An 18,831-nucleotide genomic window follows, 5' to 3' on the forward strand; every position below is an offset into this window, starting at 1 on the left:
ACTGTCAGACAACAAACTACCACACACAGTACCACCACTATGACCAGTGAGTAGAGAACAATCAGATACTGTCAAATTAAGTATTAAGTTGGTTTTATCCAGTCTTGCTGGTTTATCATCTAAAACAAATTGGACTGTAACCTTATTAAAAGCTTTTGGGAATAATTAGCGGTCCTACCATTGGTTTGAACTCAACAAAATAAAAAGTCAAAATTCATACATTGGGTAAATTAAATAAGCTGGACAAGAAGGTCTTAGCTTAGCCACAATGTGTTGTTACACCAGTCATAATACCACTGTTGTTTTCACCTCACAGTAACCCAAGCTCCAACCACTGAACAATCCTCTTTCTCTCCAACTGCTGAGCCTGTTCAGACTGACAACACAGTCCAAGGACCTGAGGGGGGCAAGGAGAAGGACACCATGAGGTAATTATCACTCATTCAGCTGTATTTAACACTTACTGTTCCAACTGGAAGACAATACAAATATGAAGGTAACATTTCACACTACAGTTTAGGGAGCAAAATAACCCTCCTTATATGTTTTCACACCGTGTATAGGCCAAGACACTTATAGAGACATTTACCACTTCCTCATATCTCTGTGGTTTGCTGAAGTAGCAGCATTATTGTCAAGTTTCACACATAAAAGGTGTGAAGAGCTGAACAAATGTTTCCATTTCGTCATAGCAGCACAAACAAATAAATGTATCTGTGATGTTGTCAGAGAATTCATTTGACATTATACAGACTTTCTGTCACGATGTTCATAATAATGATGGTCAGACCAAGGTGCAGTGTATGTTGAGTTCCACATAATTTTAATTAATAAAGTGAAACTTAAGCTAAGACAAAACAAATAAAGAATAAACAAACCATGACAACAATGCAGTGCTAACAGGCAACTAAATATAAACAATATCCTATAACCCACAGGTGGAAAAAATGCTACTTAAGTATGATCCCCAATTAGAGACAACGATAACCAGCTGCCTCTAATTGGGAATCATACAAATCACCAACAGAGAAAATGAACCTAGAACCCCACATAGAAAATATAAACTAGAACAACCCCCCAGTCACACCCTGACCTACTCTACCATAGAAAATAAACACTTTCTATGGTCAGGACGTGACACTTTCACTGTCTGTTCCATAGATCTAAAAGTCCTACTGATTCCTCGGAGCATGTTGGTGGTGGTGATAGCTGGTGTCCTACTGTTAAATATACACGGGGTGGTTTGAGCCTTGAATGTTGATTTGTTGACAGCCGTGGTATAGCAGACCGCATACCACTGGTATGACAAAACATTTATTTTTACTGCTCTGGTAACCAGTTTATAATAGCAATAAGGCACCTCAGGGGTTTGTGGTATATGGTTAATAATACCATGGCTAAGGGCTGTGTCCTAAGAACAGTCCTTAGCTGTGGTATATTGGCCATATGTCACACCCCCTCGGGCCTTATTGCCTAAATATATACTGCCTTTAGAAAAGGGAAATCTTCCCTTTACAATTCCCCTTAAAAAATATAATTATATTGTAGCAATTTACAGAGGAACATGTTCTAAATCTTTTAAATCTTCTACAGATGGGAAACAACATTTTTCTACCTGCCAAAAATTGGTAATGCTGTGCTTTTCCTCCTGTGTACCATCATTGCTGTTGTGAAGTTCAGAGTAAACTGAATCTGTGTTGAAACTAAAGATGAGTAGAAAACAGATAGGTCTCTTTGGTGAGACCAAGGGACAGATTTACTTTGTTTCATTGTTAATCTTACATACTGAATCATAGTCTTACTGTACTATTCTGTCTGTTTTATATGTTAAAATGCATGCGTTGTTAATAAACTATAAAAATCTATCAGGATATTGCTAGAAAGTTGTGTCTCTGCCCAACTACATTGTTTCTGTGTTGTGTGCTTGAAAACACCATATACGCTTCAACTGTTAATGATTGTTACGAATCCCTTTGGCCCTGCAGTCTAGAAACAAGACATAAATAAATAATGAATATCCAAAAAACCCTAAGCTATTCTAACCTGCTTCAAGCACAGCTAGCTAACTAACCAATAAAATACAGTGGGTGGTCTGCCCAGTTCTAACTAGGGTACTTAGACAAAGTCTTCCTACGGGTAACGTATGCCCAGGGGCGACTTGGCTTTGTACCCCCTTTTCCCACCAACAAACAAACAGTCATGAACCACAACAATACATAATCATATAATTACGGAGAGAGAGAGAGAGAGAGAGAGAGAGAGAGAGAGAGAGAGAGAGAGAGAGAGAGAGAGAGAGAGAGAGAGAGAGAGAGAGAGAGAGAGAGAATACTTAAATAAGACAGGAGAAATACTCCAGATGTAACAGACTGACTCTAGGCCCCGACACATAAACTACTGCAGCAGTCTTCAGTGGCGACTGATTGGCGACACCTGTGACTAGGGCAGAAGGAGAGAAAACAAATACACAGACAGGATACTTGTATCCGTAACACTCCCACCCTTTCGTTTTTGGCTAAAAACTGTTTGTTATTTTTCACGAAAATGTAACAAATGTCAGGCTAACTATGCAACCATCGAACAAGAAGCTATAGCTTTGTTGTTAGCTCTGCAATACTTTGAAGTATATATTGGTTCTAGTGCTCTACCAGTGATAGTATATAGTGACCATAACCCCTTAGTGTTTCTCCACTGTATGTACAACCAGAACTAGCGCCTTATGCGTTGGGCGCTTATTGTGGAGATCCGCCACAAAAAGGGTTCTGAAAATGTATTGGCAGATGCTTTGTCTCATGTTCAAAAATGTATGATTTTTGTATGCCTTGTTAGGTTGCCTTTGCTTGTTAAACTTGTTAGTATTCATTGTAAATACTTTGGTCGCAATCCTTATAGGGTTGCTCTTTTAACTTCTTGACGCTACCCATCCCTTAAGCGGGATAATTGTCATCAGAAACCGCTGAATAGCATAGCGCCACAGTCAAATAATATGACTAAAAATATTCATATTCATGAAATCACAAGTGCAATATTGCAAAACACAGCTTAGCCTTTCGTTAATCCACCTGTCGTCTCAGATTTTGAAATTATGCTTTACAGCGAAAGCAATCCAAGCGTTTGTGTAAGTTTATCGATTGCATGACAAAACATTAGTATCAGGTAGCTTGGTCACGAAAATCAGAAAAGCAACACGTTTGTGCGAGTAGGAACATCATTAAAGAGACATGGAAAACTGTGTGGTAGCCTCACAATATCGTCGTCCTGTCCGTCAGATAAATGAACCAGACTGGAGAGTCAGCAGCATTTCTGAGTTGGGGAATCTAACGCACTGCTGCTTAGTATTGCGCAACTCTAATCCATCTCTATCAACATCATTAATATGACAGCCCACTATCATAGCAGCAGAAGCAGAGGAGACAGCAGTACCTGCCTGTCAGAGTGTGCTCAAATGGTTGAAGGAAGTCAAGTGCAGGAGAGCAGAGATGAGTGAACAGGCACACTTTATTTAGGCAGAGGAAAACAGCCGGATGCAACTGCATCACAACACTCCGGCCCAAGGAAAAAAGCGAGCGCACAAATACACAAATAGGTACAAGTAACAAAACCACTGATTACAAACAATACCCGGCGCAAAACCAGCTTGTAGCAACACACATGTAACGAAACTAACAATACCACACACAGACATGGGGGGAACAGAGGATACTATACACGTAGAGTAATGAGGGGATGTAAACCAGGTGTGCGGAAAAACAAGACAAAACAAATGGAAAATGAAAGGTGGAGCGGCGATGGCTAGAAGACCGGTGACTTTGAGTGCTGAACGATGCCCGAACAAGGAGAGGGACCAACTTTGGCGGGAGTCGTGACACTGACGCTGTTTTTGAACTAACTTTTGATCTAACTGGGTGATGTTTCGGGTGTGGTATGCTTTCAACATGTTAATGTGGCACACACGAGATTGGCGTTTTCTATCAGGAGTTTAAAGCACATAATCAGTTTCACTTCATTTATTTTCCATTAAATAAGGACCAGAGAAACAAGCTGACAGTGAAGATCCTGGAACAGGCAATAACACCAATACTTGGTCACCTTGTAACGGAATTCCTCTTCTTCTTCAGAGGAGTAGCAAGGATCAGACCAATGTGCAGCGTGGTAAGTGTCCATAATGATATATTTGATAAATCAACAGAACACTGAACAAAATAACAAAAGTACAAACAAACAACCAAAACAGTATGGTGAAAACACTAACACAGGACACAACCACCCACAAAACACAATAGAAAACAGGCTACCTAAACATGGTTCTCAATCAGGGACAACGATTGACAGCTGCCTCTGATTGAGAACCATACCAGCCCAAACACAGAAAACCAAATCATAGAAAAACGAACATAGACAACCCACCCAACTCACGCCCTGACCATACTAAAACAAATACATAACAAAAGAACTAAGGTCAGAACGTGACACACCCGGCAGTAGTGGACGAGAAACAGCTTGTTTATCATTGTGTCTTTTCATACTCCTCTGTGAGGAAGACATAGCTTCCTTTGCGAGAGCACAGGCTTGGTGTAGGAGCTCACGAAAGCGACTAACGTAGTCCAACACATTCTCATCTCACAACTCTTGGGACAAAAACTGTTCTTTAAGGACTTTCATTGGTCCTCTCACTGTGTGACCAAACACTAGTTCAGCCGGGCTGAACCCTAGAGACTCCTGTACAGTTTCATGAGCAGCAAACAAAACTAGAGGAACTCCCTCATCCCAATCTTTCTCAGATTTCAAACAATATTTACGTAGCATAGACTTCAGTGTCTGATGCCAACTTTCAAGCACACCCTGAGACTCTGGGTGATATGCGCTTGCCACACGGTGCATAATTGACAAGGATTTTAACACCTGCTTGAAAAGCTTGGATAGGAAATTGGTACCCTGATCAGTTTGTACCACCTTAGGTAACCCAAATGTCTTGAAGAATTTAATCAAGGCTTTACTCACTACCGCAGCTGTAATCCTTCGCAGAGGAATGGCCTCGGGTATCTTGTTGCCATACACATAACCGTTAACAGAAACTGGTTACCCGATTATGTCTTCGGTAACGGTCCAACACAATCAACCACCTCATGTTCGAATGGTTCACCTATGACAGGTATTGGACAAAGAGGAGCGGGAGGAATAACCTGATTGGGTTTTCCATTTATCTGACATGTGTGGCAGAACCTACAGAACTGAGCCAAATCTTGTTTTAAACCTGGCCAAAAGAAATGTCGAAGGACCCAATCATAAGTCTTGGTGATTCCTAAATGACCGGACCACTGGTGATCATGGGCAAGGGATAACACATTTTGCCGAAAGGCTGTAGGAATCACAATTTGGTAAACAAATAGTGGGCCCTGTTATTAACCAGGTTCAATTTCACCATCTCCTACCGCCCAGGGTCCAAAAATGTGAATCTGGATGCCCTTTCCCGCATGTACAATTCCGCTGCCACACCCTCTGGATCAGAGACCATCCCTTCCTGCCTCATGTTTGGTAGCTTCGGTTGTCTGGGGTACTGAGGCTCCGGTCCGCAAAGCACAACGCTCCCAACCGGACCCTGGGGGGGCCCAGCTGACAGGATGTTTGTTATTGATTTGGCCCGGCCTCAAGTCCTGGAATGGGCTCACTGCTACAGGCTTACTTGTCATCCTGGTGCTCGTCGTACCATGGCTCCTTATGTCTCGGCCTTCATCGCCGGATGCATGGTGTGTGTAAAATATTACAAATTAGATCCATAATATCGACAGAAACATGGCAAACGTTTTTTATAATCAATCCTCAAGGTGTTTTTCAAATATCTATTCGATAATATATCAACTGGGACAGTTGGCTTCTTAGTAGGAGCGAGAGAAACAGTTCTGTTATACTCACAGACAATATTTTTACAGTTTTGGAAACTTTAGAGTGTTTTCCATCCTAAGCTGTCAATTATATGCATATTCTATCATCTTGTCCTGACAAAATAGCCTGTTTACTTTGGGAACATTATTTTTCCAAAAATGAAAATAGTGCCCGCTAGTTTCAAGAGATTAACCAGGTAGGCTAGTTGAGAACAAGTTCCCATTTACAACTGCGACCTGGCCAAGATAAAGCATAGCAGTGTGAACAGACAGCAACACAGAGTTACACACGGAGTAAACAATAAACAAGTCAATAACACAGTAGAAAAAAAGAAAAAATATACATTGTGTGCAAAAGGCGAGAGGAGGTAGGCGAATAAATACAATTTTAGCAGATTAACACTGGAGTGATAAATGATCAGATGGTCATGTGCAGGTAGAGATACTGGTGTGCAAAAGAGCAGAAAAGTAAATAAATAAAAACAGTATGGGGATGAGGTAGGTAAATTGGGTGGGCTATTTACCGATGGACTGTGTACAGCTGCAGCGATCAGTTAGCTGCTCAGATAGCAGATGTTTAAAGTTGGTGAGGGAGATAAAAGTCTCCAACTTCAACGATTTTTGCAATTCGTTCCAGTCACAGGCAGCAGAGAACTGGAAGGAAAGGCGGCCAAATGAGGTGTTGGCTTTAGGGATGATCAGTGAGATACACCTGCTGGAGCGCGTGCTACGGGTGGGTGTTGCCATCGTGACCAGTGAACTGAGATAAGGCGGAGCTTTACCTAGCATGGACTTGTAGATGACCTGGAGCCAGTGGGTCTGGCGACGAATATGTAGCGAGAGCCAGGTCGCAGTGGTGGGTGGTATACGGTGCTTTAGTAACAAAGCGGATGGCACTGTGATAAACTGCATCCAGTTTGCTGAGTAGAGTATTGGAAGCCATTTTGTAGATGACATCGCCAAAGTCAAGGATTGGTAGGATAGTCAGTTTTGCTAGGGTAAGTTTGGCGGCGTGAGTGAAGGAGGCTTTGTTGCGAAATAGAAAGCCGATTCTAGATTTGATTTTGGATTGGAGATGTTTGATATGAGTCTGGAAGGAGAGTTTACAGTCTAGCCAGACACCTAGGTACTTATAGATGTCCACATATTCTAGGTCGGAACCATCCAGGGTGGTGATGCTAATCGGGCGTGCGGATGCAGGCAGCGAACGGTTGAAAAGCATGCATTTGGTTTTACTAGCGTTTAAGAGCAGTTGGAGGCCACAGAAGGAGTGCTGTATGGCGTTGAAGCTCGTTTGGAGGTTAGATAGCACAGTGTCCAAGGAAGGGCCAGAAGTATACAGAATGGTGTCGTCTGCGTAGAGGTTGATCAGGGCATCACCCGCAGAAAGAGCAACATCATTGATATATACAGAGAAAAGAGTCGGCCCGAGAATTGAACCCTGTGGCACTCCCATAGAGACTGCCAGAGGACCGGACAACATGCCCTCCGATTTGACACACTGAACTCTGTCTGCAAAGTAGTTGGTGAACCAGGCAAGGCAGTCATTAGAAAAACCGAGGCTACTGAGTCTGCCGATAAGAATATGGTGATTGACAGAGTCGAAAGCCTTGGCCAGGTCGATGAAGACGGCTGCACATTACTGTCTTTTATCAATGGTGGTTATGATATCGTTTAGTACCTTAAGTGTGGCTGAGGTGCACCCGTGACCGGCTCGGAAACCAGATTGCACAGCGGAGAAGGTACGGTGGGATTCGAGATGGTCAGTGATCTCTTTTTTGACTTGGCTTTCGAAGATCTTAGATAGGCAGGGCAGGATGGATATAGGTCTGTAACAGTTTGGGTCCAGGGGGTCTCCCCCTTTGAAGAGGGGGATGACCGCGCAGCTTTCCAGTCCTTGGGGATCTCAGACGATATGAAAGAGAGGTTGAACAGGCTGGTAATAGGGGTTGCGACAATGGCGGCGGATAGTTTCAGAAATAGAGGGTCCAGATGGTCAAGCCCAGCTGATCTGTACGGGTCCAGGTGTGGCACTTTCAGAACATCTGCTATCTGGATTTGGGTAAAGGAGAAGCTGGGGAGGCTTGGGCGAGTAGTTGCGGGGGGGGGGGGGGGGCTGTTGGCCGAGGTTGGAGTAGCCAGGAGGAAGGCATGGCCAGCCGTTGAGAAATGCTCATTGAAGTTTTCAATTATTATGGATTTATCGGTGGTGACCGTATTACCTAGCCTCAGTGCAGTGGGCAGCTGGGAGGAGGTGCTCTTGTTCTCCATGGACTTTACAGTATCCCAGAACGTTTTGGAGCTAGAGCTGCAGGATGCAAATTTCTGCTTGAAAAAGCTGGTCTTTGTTTTCCTGGCGTGTATTGTTTCCAGACTTTCCTGAACAGCTGCATATCGCGGGGACTATTCGCGGGGACTATTCTGCCACAGAATGTTTTTGTGCTGGTCGAGGGCAGTCAGGTCTGGAGTGAACCAGGGGCTATATCTGTTCTTAGTTCTGCATTTTTTGAACGGAGCATGCTTATCTAAGATGGTGAGGAAGTTACTTTTAAAGAATTACCAGGCATCCTCAACTGATGGGATGAGGTCAATATCCTTCCAGGATACCCGGGCCAGGTCGATTAGAAAGGCCTGCTCGCAGAAGTGTTTTAGGGAGCGTTTGACAGTGATTAAGGGTGGTCGTTTGACTGCGGACCCGTAGAGGATACAGGCAATGAGGCAGTGATCGCTGAGATCCTGATTGAAGACAGCGGAGGTGTATTTGGAGGGCCAGTTGGTCAGGATAACGTCTATGAGGGTTCCCTTGTTTACAGATTTAGGGTTGTACCTGGTGGGTTCCTTAATGATTTGTGTGAGATTGAGGGTATCTAGCTTAGATTGTAGGACTGCCGGGGTGTTAAATTAAGCATATCCCAGTTAAGATCACCTAACAGAACAAACTCTGAAGTTAGATGGGGGGCGATCAATTCACAAATGGTGTCCAGGGCACAGCTGGGAGCTGAAAGGGGCGGTAGCTGGCGGCAACAGTGAGAGACTTAATGCTCCATGGTGTATCAGCCTCCGCTCTTCCCCGAGCAAGAAGTTGAGGTCAACATACCTTCAGCCCAGATGTTCGTCTGCCGCTGTCGGCGTACCTGGAAAAGAGCTCGGGCGGCACTTCTCAAGACCAGGTATTGTCAAGAAGATCACCACCGGACTCCGACTCCCCGCTATCATATCGGGCAGAGGGTATTGTTGTTCCTCGGGACCTGCCCCTCCAGGTGAAATCCCACAAACTCTCCTCCCATTTCATTGGTCCTTTCCCCATGGCGTGTCTTTGGCTATGCCGGATTAAGTGATATGACATGCTATTCTATAAAATAATTTCTCCGTAATTAATATTACCTGATTGAGCTAATCATGTAAATGTAATTAACTAGAGAGTCGGGGCACCACAAAATAATATTTATAGAGCTGTTATCTTCTGAATAAACTCTTAAAGACCTAGTAATATTTTACATCAATTGCAGTCAATATTAATCGTCATCTTAATTCAGTCTCATCTGAAAGTTGTAAATTCTTGGTTATCTGCACGAACCCTGGCTCACAAGTTGAATCAGCAATACAAAATTAGGTTTAATTATTCATTTACTAAATACCTAACTAATCACACAGAATTACACATACACATAATTAAATCATAACTTGATTACAAATTACGTCATAAAGGAAAACGTCCCTAGCGGGCGGAACAGATACGACAGCTTGTTACACAAAAGAAAAGGGTCTGGGTTTGAGTGAAAGAGTGGGAAGACTGAGGAACAATGGGAAGAAGCTGTGCTATCGTAAATACAGTATCTTATACATTCTAAATTACCGCCCATTTGGAAAAGGAAAATGCAATAAATATTTACTCTGAGCTGCGCTTCGGTAGGTTGGTGGTAGATGGAAGGCCGTGTTGCCCAACCGAGTCCTTTGAAGAATGTCTCTGCTGGTAAATTGGATACGTTGTAGTAATGTAGTTGTGTGTAAGTGGAATACTCTGTCTGTTCCTTCCTAACCTGCGTTTGCAGCTGCGGTTGCTAACTCAACGGCTAGGAGGTATCACTTCTGTAGTGAATAACAGTTCAAAGTTCATACCATTCGCAACCAAAGCTCACGCTGATGTTGGCTTCGTTCTGTAGTTATTATCTGAACCATTCTGACATAGGACTGTCGTCCTCACGTCCTCGGAACAGGAGGTTATATTGTCGTCAAGGGCTTATATAGGGAGGGAGAGGAGGGTGTGTTTGAAACGTTATATAGCCCATGTCCCTTCACAGGTTGATTGAGCAGAGCCCTATCTTATGAAAACCCAAATCTCACATTTTAGAAGCTAAAATCACATTTCATCCCATCACGAATAATTTCATATTCAAACATTTCAATTGAACAACAATTCCATGTGAATCCGATAACTCTGATGTGTAGACTTTCCACTGTAGAGTTTATGTCATCTTATCATTGATGAGAATGTCTCAGATGACAACTGAACTGACATCATATTCATTAAGCACCACCGCATACCGTTCGATTGGTCGGATTACCAGAATATGGTTAATTTCCCCTCGCCTTCTGATGTTCTCAGAATCTCTATGTTAACCAAGGGTTTTGCAAATGTAACCTCAGTAGGGTAGAGAGAAGAAAAAAGGGGAGAAAAGGTATTTATGACTGTCATAAACCTACCCCCAGGCCAACGTCATGACACCCATTTCTAGAGTCCTTAGTCCCACTGCTGTCCGCCTGCTGTTGCCCCGTACCCTCCGTGTTCGCCCTAATTTTCATGTGTCCAGAATTAAGCCCTTGTCTCACAGTCCTCTGACTTCTGTGTCTAAGCCCATCCCCCATCCCTCCCCCCGTGTCATCGATACCTCAGCTCCATGGGCACTGGAGCAGTGGTGCTGGGAGAGGGAACAGACAGAGCCCTCTCTGAATGTCCGCTGGTGGCCAGTAGGACAGGTCCATCAGCTGGTCAAAGGTGAGGGTGATATCCCTGCAGGCCATCTCCTGACGGACATCCTTGCGCAGGCTGCAGCGATAGTGGTCGATAAGGGCCCTGTCGTTCCATCCTGCTCCGGCGGCCAGGGTCCGAAAGTCCAGGGTGAACTCCTGGGCGCTCCTCATCCCCTGCCTCAGGGGGAAGAGACGTTCACTCGCCTCTCTACCCTCGTGCGGGTTGTCAAAGACTGCCCAGAAACGTTATATGTACAGTTGCTTTGATTGGACTGATCATGTCAACATCTTAGCTAGTAGTAATCATCATGAATCAACTCGACAATCTACTGGGAAATCATTTGTAATCCTTGTCATATGAAGATAAATAATAAAGAGAATTTATAGATAAAACATATCGGTGCTCATCGGCCATTGGACATAAACAACAAGTTGTAAATCTCTAATTCAACAATGAGTGGTTTGGAAGGAATCAGTGACAGTGGCTAACTGCAAGCATTGAAAAGCAATCACTAGCCTGCTATTCAGTGGAGTTTACCGTGTGGTCCCAAATCTGGGTATAAGGGGCCCTTTTCCAAGTTTAAAATGATAAACATTCAAGATTGGCCACGCTGTCAATGAAGCATGATTTGTGCCGCGCTCAAAACAACTGTTAACTCTGAACTGCGAAAACTTGACTTCAGTGAGTTCAATACAACTGGGAAGTCTGGAATAAATGAGATCCGAATGGGAAAATATGTTTTGAACAGTCATCCAACGCGGAATTGTAAATCCGGCCTCTTTCTAGAGCGACGACCTGAAGATCAGTCACATCATCATGATTCGACCTTGTTGTTTTGAAAGCGTCATAAATTCAGAGAATGACAGACTTTGATGACAAAATTTGCCCACCAAGGACCGCCGCGCCACCTTCCTGTTCAAGTGAGCACAGCACAAGGTGAGTCCAAAAATGTATTGTATGCTGCTGCGTAAATGATGCAATATGCCAGGGAGATATCTACTGTATACCGTAGCTAAGAAAGTAATACTAAGTGTATGTTGTGTAGTAAGATGTTAGTAGCCCATGTGTCTCACCCTAATAATTTGGTATATTACCCCTCTTAATTTTGCCTACTGTTCTGACTTGGTGGTGCATATGTAGCCTATAACCTGTTTTAGAGAAATGTAATCAAAATCAAATCAAATTTATTTGTCACATGAGCCAAATACAACAAGTGTACACCTTCCCGTGAAATTATTACCTACAAGCCCTTAACCAACAGTTATTCAGGTATTTCTCGCACTATCCATTCCGTCTCTGGGAAATACTGGTGGTCCACCTTTTGGTCCTGCCGTACATACCTACACATACGCTACGGTCACAAGACGCAAGCCTCCTAACTGTCCCTAGAACTTCTAAGCAAACAGCTGGAGGCAAGGCTTTCTCCTACAGAGCTAAATTTTTATGGAATGGTCTGCCTACCCATGTGAGAGACGCAGACTCTGTCTCAACCTTTAAGTCTTCATTGAAGACGCATCTCTTCAATAGGTCCTATGATTGAGTGTAGTCTGGCTCAGGAGTGTGAAGGTGAACAGAAAGGCACTGGAGCAACTAACCGCCCTTGCCATCTCTGCCTGGCCGGTTCCCCTCTCTCCACTGGGATTCTCTGACTCTAACCCTATTACAGGGGCTGAGTTACTGGTTCACTGGTGCTCTTCCATGCCGTCTCTAGGAGGGGTGCATCACTTGAGTGGGCTGAGTCACTGACGTGATCTTCCTGTCTTTGTGGGCTATACTCAGCCTTGTCTCAGGATGGTAAGTTGGTGGTTGAAGATATGCTTTGGCAAAGTGGATGGGGTTATTCCAGCCTGTTTGGCCCTGTTCGGGGGTGTCGTTGGATGTGGCCACAGTGTCTCCGACCCCTCCTGACTCAGCCTCCAGTATTTATGCTGCAGTAGTTTATGTGTCGGGGCCTAGGGTCCGTCTGTTACACCTGGAGTACTTCTCCTGTCTTATCCGGTGTCCTGTGTGAATTTAAGTATTCTCTCTCTCTCTCTCTCTCTCTCTCTCTCTCTCTCTCTCTCTCTCTCTCTCTCTCTCTCTCTCTCTCTCTCGCATATGTTTTGGTGCCTACATCTCACTTTGTCCATGATTATGTATTGTTGTGTGTTATGACTGTTTGTTTGTTGGTGGGAATAGGGGGTACAAAGCGAAGTCGCCCCTGGGCATACATTACCCATAGGAATACTTTGTCTAAGTACCCTAGTTAGAACTGGGCGGACCACCCACTGTATTTTATTTTCAACTGTATTGACTCCTTTCTGTCCCCAGTCCACCTGGCCGTGCTGCTGCTCCAGTTTCAACTGTTCTGCCTGCGGCTATGGAATCCTGACCTGTTCACCCGGACGTACTACCTTCCCCAGACCTGCTGTTTTCAACTCTCTAGAGACAGCAGGAGCGGTAGAGATACTCTAAATGATCGGCTATGAAAAGTCAACTGACATTTACTCCTGACGTGCTGACCTGTTGCACCCTCGACAACCACTGTGATTATTATTATTTGACCCTGCTGGTCATCTATGAACATTTTAACATCTTGGCCATGTTCTGTTATAATCTCCACCTTGCACAGCCAGAAGAGGACTGGCCACCCTTCATAGCCTGGTTCCTCTCTAGGTTTCTTCCTAGGTTCTGGCCTTTCTAGGGAGTTTTTCCTAGCCACCGTGCTTCTACACTTGCATTGCTTACTGTTTGCGGTTTTAGGCTGGGTTTCTGTACAGCACTTATATAGCACAATAATTTTGTACTAAATATTGATGGAAATAAATGCAATAAAAATAGGGTTTTGTAAATCCTTGTGGATTATAGGTAGGATATTGAAAGAAATACATAGGCCTACATGTTATTTGTTAAATTCACAAAAAACATATGTAGTTAGTCATAGAACATCAGCATTCAGTGGACCACAGGAAACTGTGCAGCACAAACTGCAATTAGCTAACACAGACAAAACAATACCACTAAGAGCCAATACACAGAGCAAGCAATCCAGATATCATTCATTTAAAAAACAGTAATTTATTATTCTGTAGTTTACTGCATTTTAAAGGAAGTTAAATTTTGTAAGGGTATCCTGTATTATTGTGCAGGTTTATCTTACATGCTGGTAGCCTAGAACAAACAGTATGGAAGTGAATGTGCACTTTTCAATTGGGTGGACTGTAACTACAAAAAAACACTGCCATAGCCTATAGCGAAAGCATTTATAGAACTGGATATCCTCTAAATTAGGGACCATCTCTGATAGCTATAGTACCGCAGAGACGGTCACAAATTGTAGCTTTTAATGACCTAGAAAATTCGATGACTTGGAGGTGAAATATATATTTCTTTGTTTTTAAAATTGGTATTTCATCACATGCCTGAAAACATAATTGTGCCGGATAAGTTGAAGTGGACTCTGCACAAGTACCATTAGCCAGAGCCAAGAGTAATATGATACTGCTGGATTAGGGAAGAGCTCGGCCCGGATGAAGCCCCCTCCCCCCGAGTCCGAGTCTATGCCAAGAGAAATAGACTCGTGCCCAGTGTGTTGACTGGGTACAGTACGCCACGAGACTCTAACCCGCTACTGGGTACAGTACGCCACGAGACTCTAACCCGCTACTGGGTACAGTACGCCACGAGACTCTAACCCGCTACTGGGTACAGTACGCCACGAGACTCTAACCCGCTACTGGGTACAGTACGCCACGAGACTCTAACCCGCTACTGGGTACAGTAACCACGAGACTCGAACCCGCTACTGGGTACAGTACGCCACGAGACTCTAACCCGCTACTGGGTACAGTACGCCACGAGACTCTAACCCGCTACTGGGTACAGTACGCCACGAGACTCTAACCCGCTACTGGGTACAGTACGCCACGAGACTCTAACCCGCTACTGGGTACAGTACGCCACGAGACTCTAACCCGCTACTGGGTACAGTACGCCATGAGACTCTAACCCGCTACTGGGTACAGTATGCCACGAGACTCTAACACACTACTGGGTACAGTACGCCACAAGACTCTAACCCGCTACTGGGTACAGTACGCCACGAGACTCTAACCCGCTACTGGGTACAGTACGCCACGAGACTCTAACCCGCTACTGGGTACAGTACGCCACGAGACTCTAACCCGCTACTGGGTACAGTACGCCACGAGACTCTAACCCGCTACTGGGTACAGTACGCCACGAGACCCTAACCCGCTACTGGGTACAGTACGCCACGAGACTCTAACCCGCTACTGGGTACAGTACGCCACGAGACTCTAACCCGCTACTGGGTACAGTATGCTACGAGACTCTAACCCGCTACTGGGTACAGTACGCCACGAGACTCTAACCCGCTACTGGGTACAGTACGCCACGAGACTCTAACCCGCTACTGGGTACAGTACGCCACGAGACTCTAACCCGCTACTGGGTACAGTACGCCACGAGACCCTAACCCGCTTTGGAGTGCTCTGCCATCTGTTGTTTGCCAAGTGTGCTCAGCTGAATCAAACCCTGTTGGAAAAGAACATTACTCCTATTGTTGTAATTGTAATGGTTCTAGTGTCTTATATGCAATGGGTGCATGGCCCACAAACACTATGGACATGTTTATGTACTGTAGATTGGTTTCTATTAATTAAACAGTATTTAGATAACTGGTCAGTACTTTAATCAGATTTCAACCAAAATCCAGATATCAACCAAAATAAGACATATTTTCATGACATCAAAAAGACATCATGAAGAGGTCTTCTTAATCTGGATGTAATATGGTTATATGGTTATATGACGTACCGACCTAATTTCAACCAGTAAAAGACATCTTTATCATGTCATATGCCCACTGGGAAGACGTACTGCTTGATGCATTGGAGCTGTCCACCACATTGCTTTCAACTTGCAACATACCTTGTGTCAATTGAAGCTTATCCTCAATACTGATAAAACTAATGGTGTTTTCTAAAGCAAGAAATAGATCTCTGAACCTTTCGCCTATTACTATCTGCCAGGGCAATGAGATTGAGACTGTAACCTCATATAAATATCTTGGAATATTAATTGATGATGACCTCTCTTTTATTAAATTGCATATTAAACAACTTACAATTTTTTTTTTTAACTGAAGTTGGGATTTTCTTTTAGGAATAAGGCCTGTTTTTCTTTTGAAGCCAGAAGGAGGCTAGTATCAGCTACATTTATGCCTTTACTAGACTATTTTCTTTTACCTTTATTTAACTAGGCAAGTCAGTTGAGAACAAATTCTTATTTTTGATGACTGTCTAGGAACAGTGGGTTAACTGCCTTGTTAAGGGACAGAACAACATATTTTTACCTTGTCATCTCAGGGAGTCGATCTTGCAACCTTTTGGTTACTAGTCCAACGCTCTAACCACTAACCACTTGGCTACCTGCCACCCCAGGTATGTGGATATTGGGGATATTTTATATATGAATCCTTCTGCTCAGTGTTTGAGATCAATTGACACCCTTTACCATGGCGCATTGAGGTTTATTTTAAACTGCAAAACCCTTACGTACCACTGCACTTTGTATACCAGGGTTGGCTGGCCTTCTCTAGTCACTCATAGGCTCAGTCACAGGTATACTTTTATTTACAAAGCCATTTTGGGTTTACTACCATTTTACTTGGGCATTTTTGTTCAGAAATGTGGTGGGTACTCTCTTCGTTCGCAGGACTTTATCCTGCTAACTGTTCCAAATGTCCGAACTGAATTTGGTAAAAGGGATTTTATGTACTCTGTGCCATTGGCTTGGAACGCCTTACAAAATACTTTTAAACTGGAAGAACTTGTCTCGATTGGTGTTTTTAATTCACCGACAAAGGATTTTGAGACTGATTCCCTGACCTGTCAATGTTTTTAATTTGCTGTTTTATGATTTTGTTATACTCTTGTGAATTCTATGTTTTTTTGACTAGATTACTTGTAATTTTTCATGTTGTCTGTCTGTAATTGTGTAATGACTTGGTGCTGCCTATCTTGGCCAGGACATTCTGAGTACTTCCTGGTTAAATAAAGGTTAGATAAATAAATGAATGAATTAATTGTAGCCTAATGGGCCTACACAGCAAACTACTCTATTGCAGGGGTGAGTTCTGACCTCTAATAATATATTCCTTCTTCTGAAGTGTACACTTTTGCCATCCTTTGTATCAAGAGCATGGACCATAGGCTTGGCCATGCTGTACAGTAATTCCACGTGATACACAACATTCACCGCTAGATGACACCAGAGATGTTGAAAAATTATCCAACGTAAACCTAGGCCTATAATACTGTATGCTCCTTTCATTGGCTCATTGGAGAGTGTTACGCAGATTGCAAAGCACATTTTAGATAAATACATATTTTCCCATGTATTTAATTGAACATTTTTACATTCAGTAAACTAATTTTTCACATCTATGTTCATATTGAAACGATCCAAAATAATGGTATCTTTTTTTCTTTCAACAGCAAAAACAAAATTTCCAGTTGCCACAAAAAAAGTGTCGAGCCCTTTTTACAAGTCTCCTTGCATCCCTTACCGTCCTGATTGGCTGACGCCGCGGTGAGGTCATCACAAGAGTGGTGCCAGTGTTTTTGACATTCGGGATAACTTTCTCACTGTCCGACGGCTGTTGGGATGTACAGTAAATGAGCCAAACCAAAGCATTTTCGCAATTCTAACAATTAAACCACGTTTGTATAATTGGACGCGTACTGTAGGTCTCGTTTCCTATTTCAGTGGAAAACGTTTTGTTTCACCATCCACCGGATAAACTTATTTTCGTCAACCTGCAGTTTTTGGATCATTCATCATTCACTAGTGAGGACCATTCAATTGTGAGGAGCGAAACATTTAAAGGATCCATGAGCCCGAATAGGACGAAAACCCTCGCATAGAATAGGTATGTTTTGCATTAATTATTTCGTTCCTTGGTGTGTAGCCTATTGGGCAATATCGGGTCTATCTAGCCTGCAGTGTACGTTTGTATTAAACATAAAATAGTGTTTAGTTGAACATGTTCGAACAATCCTAATAAGAACCTAACTTTCTTTAAAGTTCTTCTGATTTTAAGAAGCCCATCTTTTATAAAGCCCATCTTTTTTTCTGATTAAAATATGCACTGCTTTTCAATTAGGTTACTTAAACATTATACAACGTAAGATGATGTAGGCATAAACTCAAGGAGAGTTGATTGATCTCATATTCATGTATTTGAATTAGATGTATCATGTTATGCAATAATCTTGCCACTTAGCATGAGTGACAGGTCTTAAAAAGTGTTGTTTTGGTTCTGGGTTCTGAATGGTGCGCTGCGACGCGGTGATACGAGACAACCATCGGAAACAATTTCAGTGTCTATTCACGAAGGTAAATAGCAACAGCTAGAGCCCTGTCTCTATTCTCATTGTAGTTTTTTTATTACCTCCACGAACATTGGGAACCAGTGAGTTTAGAGTCATTGTGGTTCTGCGTTATCCCGTAACTCCGCATGTATTGAGCAGCAGCTGGACGTTTGCTATTTATGAGGTCTGGTAGTTTAGCCAAATATTATACATAGGGTCCTCTTTTCCCCCACTGTAAGTGCCAGTGTAACCGCCGGTGCCAGGGTTCGACCCAGCATCTCCTGTGCGCCAGCACATTACCCAGCTAAGCCAAAGTTTAGGCATTGACTCGGGGGCCAATGCCACTGTTCAGGTCACTAGCAAGGTTGCCCATTGTGTGCTCTGGGATTTCTAATGTTAATTTGCAACTTCTGAGTGAGCTTGATATTGAATTGTGTGTGTCTTGATACTAGTAGCTTGCACAAGGCCTTTATCCACATTTTGTTACATTATAGCTGTATTCTAATATTGATTACATTGTTTTCCCCCCTCATCAATCTACACACAATAGTCTATAATGACAAAGCAAAAAATAGTTTTTTGAATTTTTTGTAAATGTATTAAA

General features: G+C 43.2%; 1 protein-coding gene across 3 annotated transcripts in view; it reads left to right on the forward strand.

The window, feature by feature from the left end:
- The first annotated feature begins 17,453 nt into the window (after nt 1–17,453).
- megf10 (multiple EGF-like-domains 10) overlaps nt 17,454–18,831 on the forward strand; it is a 104,437-nt gene continuing 103,059 nt past the window's right edge. For 2 of the 3 annotated variants that reach the window (XM_021601689.3, XM_036976788.2), the window contains exon 1: nt 17,454–17,785. The gene's annotated coding sequence lies outside the window, so the exon portion shown is untranslated. The remainder of the gene's footprint in view (nt 17,786–18,831) is intronic. The other variant, XM_021601691.3, reaches the window with a different exon arrangement.

Source organism: Oncorhynchus mykiss, chromosome 5 (assembly GCF_057628025.1).
Source record: "Oncorhynchus mykiss isolate SJ-2025 chromosome 5, ASM5762802v1, whole genome shotgun sequence".
Lineage (NCBI taxonomy): Eukaryota > Metazoa > Chordata > Actinopteri > Salmoniformes > Salmonidae > Oncorhynchus > Oncorhynchus mykiss.